The sequence below is a fragment of the Loxodonta africana genome, chromosome 1 (genome assembly GCF_030014295.1).
Source record: "Loxodonta africana isolate mLoxAfr1 chromosome 1, mLoxAfr1.hap2, whole genome shotgun sequence".
Classification (NCBI taxonomy): Eukaryota; Metazoa; Chordata; class Mammalia; order Proboscidea; family Elephantidae; genus Loxodonta; species Loxodonta africana.
The window spans coordinates 180,875,995-180,883,229 of NC_087342.1; positions in this window are offsets into that span (position 1 = coordinate 180,875,995).

The window sequence follows — 7,235 nt, forward strand, 5'->3', positions numbered from 1 at the left end:
ATTTTTGCAAGTTACGTATTTTGAATTTTTTAGACAGAGGCAAGATGTAAGTGAATTTGGTAGTAGAGTCAGCAGTATAATTACTATGGAGGATTTAGATTCTTCATTCATAATACCATATTTTGTTCAGTAAATGCCTTCATTTTTTGTTGCTTAATTTTAGATTTTACTTTAGAGTTGCAGTAGTATTTCCAAAAACCCTTAAATTGATAATGTCATATCACATTTACTTTAAAAAGTTTGCTGTGTTCATTTCAGAAGAAAATTTTTCTTCAAACTTTGCTTTCAGCTTTTTAAAATATCTTTGGCTTACCTTACAATTTCCTTCAGAGAACTTGAATCATCCCAATTGTAAGCATTTTGTTTTCCCAAAGATCAAAGTAAAGAGTATCATTGCCACTTTCAGTGGTTAGTATTCTCCTTTAACAATAATAGTAGACTTTTAAAATCAATTTTCAGAATCCTAAATAATCTAATAAAGACAGGACGTTCAGAGCCCAAATTTTATATCTTATTAAAATTTTTATCACTTTGGATCTCAATCAAAGAGACTGTACAGGTGCAGTAGGTGAGCCACTGAATTCTATACGTAGGCACATATACATCATTTTTGTACCTCTGCAGAATTAATGTAGTATTGACTCAAGATTGATCAATATCTAAAATAATTGAATGACCTGTAACAAAATTGAGGCTTGTTATTTTTTCTCTTCCCTCTCTCCTGTAGAAAAAAAAATTTGTTTTGTAATTAATTTAAATGAAGCCTTGTGTAACAACTTATAGAAATAGAAATGGGTAACTTGTCTCACTGGCTCCCTAGGAATAGTGTCTTTTGTTTGGTTGCCATATTTTAAAATCTACCTTGTTATATATGTCTCTGTATAATACTCAGAAACTCTGGTTGGTAGTGGTTAAGAGCTACGGCTGCTAACCAAAAGGACGGCAGTTCAAATCCACCGGGTGCCTCTTGGAAACCCTATGGGGCTGTCCTACTCTGCTTTTAGGGTTACTATGAGTCAGAATTGACTTGACGGCACCTGGTATATAATACTCATAGATACACATGAAATATGGCTTCTATATTAGTTCAGATTAACAAGAAAATTGGAAAGTTTATATTCTAATCATTCTTTCATCATTGGAAATATATATTGAATTATTGTTGTTTTTAGGTGCCATCAAGTTGATTTCAACTCATAGCGACCCCATACATGGTAGAACTGCTCCATGGGGTATTCTAGGCTGTAATCTTTTCAGAAGCAGATCTCCAGGTCTTTCTCCCATGGAGCCACTGGGTGGGTTTGAATCGCCGACCTTTGGGTTAGTAGAGGAGCACTTAACTGTTTGCACCACTAGGGCTCTTTAAACACTGAATAGTTTTGTGATTATAACATATTCTACTACATCTGTGAAAGGCAAGTGAGAGAAAATGGCTGCCTTCCATTTGCTTATGGTCCATTTGGTCAAGGTTTTGAAAAGGTGGATGTGATAAGGTTATGAGTGCTCTTAAATGCTAGACTGAAGAATTTATTTTGAAAGAAGTTATTAGAAATACATATTTTAGTATTTTTGTGTATATATGTATATGTATACGTGCACTTATCTGTTTATAATAAAGACTGATACTCTGTTATAAATCATTCATGTGAAAGTTCAGAAGATTAATTCCTAGCTTTTAATACCAAAATCACTATGCAACTGTGTAGACCATTTGTTTATCTGTGACTACAACCAACCATTTTCATGTATTTTCACCTTAACCTCTCTGGATGTCTGTTTTTTCACTGACATTATGAAAAGTTTGGACTAGGTGGTTTCTAAGCTTTTCCCAGCTTTAAAATTAGATTATTCAAGATTATTCCTGTGCTTGAGGTATCCTGTTGTTTCCCATGGCCAGACTGTGGGCTTGGTTTAGCTCTATTTAGTACTTGATATGTTTCAATATAACCTGTCCTTTTTACAAGCATATTTAAAAACTCGCAGAGACAAAAAAATTCCATAGTAGGTGGTTGTATGCCTTCTTTTTTGGATATGTAAATATATGTGGGTATTTGCCATTCTTTATTTCCCATTAACTTTTGAAAATGTGGTGTCTTTATTGGATAAGCCTTGGATGTTCTACCCTTTTTGCAAATAGCCTACCTATTTCAGCACAAGGAATATGACTGCTGTTTGCTTTGTTAGTCATATGAGAAGCACTGTCTTGTTCAAAACAGATTGTAGAATCAGAATATTTGCTGGCCACACCCCACCCAATTGTGTATTTAAAACTATTTTTATTCTGGGTGTTTAGTTGTAACTGTTTGAAGTGACTAGTCTGTGGTTTTAGGATGAAACCCCAGTCCACTTAAAACAGAGAGCCATACTCTTTAAACTCGGTAACCTGAGTGATTTTTATTTATATCAAATATGAATGATGTTTTCCGCATATCTAGCAATTAGCTGCTATTGAGTTCCCCATTCATTTTCACTCTTCTATGTCATCTTTAACTCACCAGGTGTTTCTTGAGTACCTCTTATGTGTCAAGCACCAAGGTAAATGTTAGGTGAATAATGCACAGCCCTCACCTGACAGTGTTTATACAGTGATTCTCAACCTTTTTCCCCACTCCAGCAGTCCTGAGGGATATAATACATACTCCTCAATATTTGGGGGTTCATTAAAATAGTAGTAGTTCAAAGGCTATTTTGTAAAACAGTTCCTCAGGTGATTATTATAGATTCCTAAGTTGGACTGTCCAGTTTAATATCAATGTGTTATTACCTGCTTGTTAATATTAGTGATCTAATTTTTTATGATTTCATTTTTAACTCTATTATAGAAAATTTTAGTCTTATGTAGTAGAGAGAATAATTACAGTATCATTATATGCTTTAGTTCCTGTTCAGATAGTCCCAGTCATTGTGTGTGTGTATATACACACACACACATATATAAGAAAATATAAATAACTAAACCCATTGCTGTCAAGTCGACTCTGACTGACAGGGAACCTATAAGACAGAGTGAAAATGCCCCATAGGGTTTCCAAGGAGAGGTTGGTGGATTCAAACTGCCAAACTTTTGGTTAGCAGCTGAGCTCATAATACATATATGTATATATACATACATGTATGCACACAAACATATGCACATAAACACACATATCTTATATACATATTCATATATTTTTGATTGATTTATTATTTGCTCAAATTAGGTTCATGTATTGAAATTGACTGATCTCTCTCTTAGGTTCCTGTTAATCTAAGTTTTTCATCTATTTCTTTTTTTTTCCCTTGGTAGTTATTTGTTGAAAAACTGTGTCATCTATCCTGTATAGTTTTCCACAGTCTGAATTTTGTTGTCATTTAACTTGTTCCTCTGTATCCTATATTTTCTGTAAATAGATCTTGAGGTTTGATCCGATTCCAGTTTGAGATACACACATACACACATGTGAATACTTTTTTTGGCAGTAAGTGATTGTGTATTTTTTTTTAATTATTGTAATTTTTGGTTACTGGGTAGATGAAAATTTACGGAACAGACTAGCTTCTCATTAAACAATTAGTACACATATTGTTTTGTGACGGTGGTTACTAACCCCATGACATGTCAACACTGTCCTCTTCTCAACCTTGGGTTTCCTATTACCAGCTTTCCTGTTCCCTCCTACCATCTAGTCCTTGCCCCTGGGATGGTGTGCCCCTTTCATCTTGTTTTATTTTATGGGTCTGTCTAATCTTTGACTGAAGGGTGAACCTCAGGAGTGACCTCATTACTGAGTTAAAAGGGTGTCTGGGGGCCATACTCTCAGCATTTCTCCAGTCTCTGTCAGACCAGTAAGTCTGGTCTTTGTGTGTGTGTGTTCGGGGTGGGGGGGGCGGTTAGAATTTTGTTCTACATTTTTCTCCACCTCTGTCCAGGACCCTCTATTGTGATAGCTGTCAGAGCAGTTGATGGTGGTAGCCAGACACCACCTAATTGTGGTAGACTCAGTCTGGTGGAGGCTGTAGTACTTGTGGTCCTTCAGTCTTTTGGACTAATCTTTCCCATATGTCTTTGGCTTTCTTCATTCTCACTTGCTACAGATGGGGTAAGACCAGTGGAATATCTTAGATGACCACTCAGAAACTTTTAAGACCCCAGACACTAGTCAGAGCTGGTGTATTTTTATCAGCAGGCCCTTCATGGCTGGTTGTCTCTCTTTTCGTGATATTACTAGGCATTATAATCATTACTTAGATTTATTGTTTCATTGGAGATTGCAAAATGGTAATTTTCTGTCTTTCCTCCCTCATTTATTAGTCAGGATACTTCTATAAAGAAAAACAGTCCTTCCTCAATCATTTGGTTATCCAAAGGTACAGTTTCTATAGAAAAAATGAGATAAATGTCTTTACTAGAATTTTTAAAAATAAGCTTGTCTTTTCCGAGCTTCCTCCAGAGGTGGCCCAGTGAGGTAGGTGTTTGTGTGTAAGTTTGAGTATCATTATAAATTCATGGATTTAAACATATTCTATGTGTTTCAATCCATGGCAGTTATTATTCTTATTATTGCTCAGGTTTTTTCCCATTTTGGTCAAAGGGATCCTCTTCAAGTTGATTCTATGTCCTATTCATATGATTCCACCAGTCTTTTACAGCTTCCTTCCTTCCAATATATTGTACCTTTCCTGACCCATAGCTGTAGTCAGACATTTCTCCAAGGAGTATTGGTTTGCGTTTCTGGGAAATTGAGGTTAGATGCCATAATCTGGGGTCTGGATTCTCGGGGTGCCCATTGCTCCTGAGCTAGTCATTGTTTCTAGGCTTTTTTCAGCAGATAGAGCTAGGAAATGCATGCATGCATTTTAAATTAAAAAAAAAAAATCATGACTTAACATCCAATTCACATCCGGAACCACAAGGTATTTACTTAATGACTTCAAACTTAGTGTCTGTAGCTTCTTATTCCTATGCTAAAAATCCCAGTTCTCATAACAGAAATATATTCATTTGCTTTATTTCACAATATTCCCAACTTCTCAGAATAACAGTACAAACATACACACCATAATATTGAAAATAGCATAAAATTATTTTTATAATTCCTTTGGTATTTCCGCTAGGGCTTTGTAGTCCGTAGTATGGTCCACTATACTAAAATTCTTTGGTATCTCCATTAGGGATGTATAGTCAAATCACTGTGCTTTAAAGTCACCCCTTTCAATGTGATAATGCTACTCTCTCAAGTCACTGTTAGATTTATGTGTTTCATATTTGCTTTCAACTTCTAGGAATCACTCTTTTTAAATTTAATTTTGTTTTATACTTCTGTAAAATAACAATATGTTTCCTGTAGTGTGCTGGTAAATGTTTAAACACTGGCTTGGGAGTCAGTGTCTTAGTCATTTAGTGCTGCTATAACAGAAATACCAAAAGTGGGTGGCTTTAACAAAGAGAAGTTTATTCTCTCACAGCCCAGTAGGCTAGAAGTCCAAACCCAGGGCTCTAGCTCCAGGGGAAGGCCCTGTCTCTCCATCAGCTCTGGTGAAAGGTCCCTGCCATCAGTCTTCCCTTGGTCTGGGAGCATCTCAGTGCAGGAAACCCAGCTCCAAATGATGCACTCTGCTTCCTGCACTGCTTTGTTGTTGGTATGAGGTCCCCATGTCTCTCTGCTCACTTCTCTCTTTTATATTGCAGAAGAGATTGGCTTAAGATACTACCTAATCTTATAGTCTTCATCAGTATAAAAAAAAAAAAAAAATCCATCTTATTACATCATAGTGATAGGATTTACAACATATAGGAAAACCACATAAAATGGTGGACAGTCACACAATACTGATAATCATGGTCCAGCTAAGTTGACAGATATTTTGGGGGGACACAATTCAATCCATAACGGTGGGGAAGATATGTTAGCTGATTTTCGTCATGTCAATACTCCTATCGTGGCCAGTTCTAGGTTACCAAGGTAAAGACAACCATTTTACTAAATATCTGAACATTTATCAAAAGCCAGTACAAGCCAACTCCAGCATGCATTGCATATTTCCCAAGTCAGTTTTACAAAACAAGAAATATTCGGAGAAGTCTAGCTTCTGTTACTGACCTAGCCACCCTAAGTTTCACCCTTCCTTAAGTAGCCATTAAAAAAAATTTTTTTTTTTGGTTTATCCTTCTATTATTTTAAAAAATATATGTTCATTCATATCTCCTTCCAATTTCTCAGATAAGTGACATCATTACATACACACTTCCTTTTCTATAGTAGTTTATTTTGGTGATCATTTCATAACATTATACAGTCACGCACCACATAACGACCATTTGGGCAACGTCCCACTGCATACAGTGGAGCACAGCTTTTCAGCCATTTCCTTATTGATAGATATCTGTGTTATTTATTTCCTGTCATTTGCTAATACAAATACTTCTCCTGTAAATAACTTTGTGTATACGTATTTTTGCCTGACTATCTTTAAGATATCTTAGAAGTGGGATTCATGGGTCAAGGGGTAAATGTATATACAAGTTTGCTAGATATCATTAAATCGCCCTCCACAGGTATCATATCATTTTGCACTTCCACCAGCAGTGCACAAGAGTGCTTCTTTCACCACAGTCTCACCAACAGGGTATGCTGTTGAACTTTTAGGTTTTTGCCCATTTCAGAGGTGAAACCTGGAATCTCAGTCCAGTTTTAAAGTGCATTCTTCTTACTAAGCATGTGTTTGAGCATCTTTTTACACAGTTAAGACCATATCTCTAGCCCACTTTTCTTACAGTTTTTCGGTATCTTAGAAATATAAACCTCTTTTCTGTGATACACTTTGAACATATTTTTTTCCCCAGTTTGTCATTTATCTCTTTAGTTTGATTATGAGACTTTGTTTAGTCTTGTTTCTTAACATGCAAAATTTTCAAGTTACATTGGCTCTTGATCTAGAATATTAATGTTCTTTTGTAGACTCAGAGCTGTAAGGGACATTAAAGGTCATCTAGATGAATCGTTTCATTTGTCAGATAAGGAAACTAATTTGTCTGTTATGAGTGTCTCCTGATCTAATGTTTAATTGTGCTAAATTTCTGAGGTAAAGAGCCCTTGGTCAGACCATTAAGGGAAAATGCCAGTGACTAAGCTAAAGTGTTTATCTCCTTACCCAAGCAGGATACTGATTTTCCTGTTCTTCTAATCCTTCATCCTTTTAGCAGTAGAAATGGGAAAAGTGCCTGGAAATTTAGTTAGAGCACTTGGAGACCCACA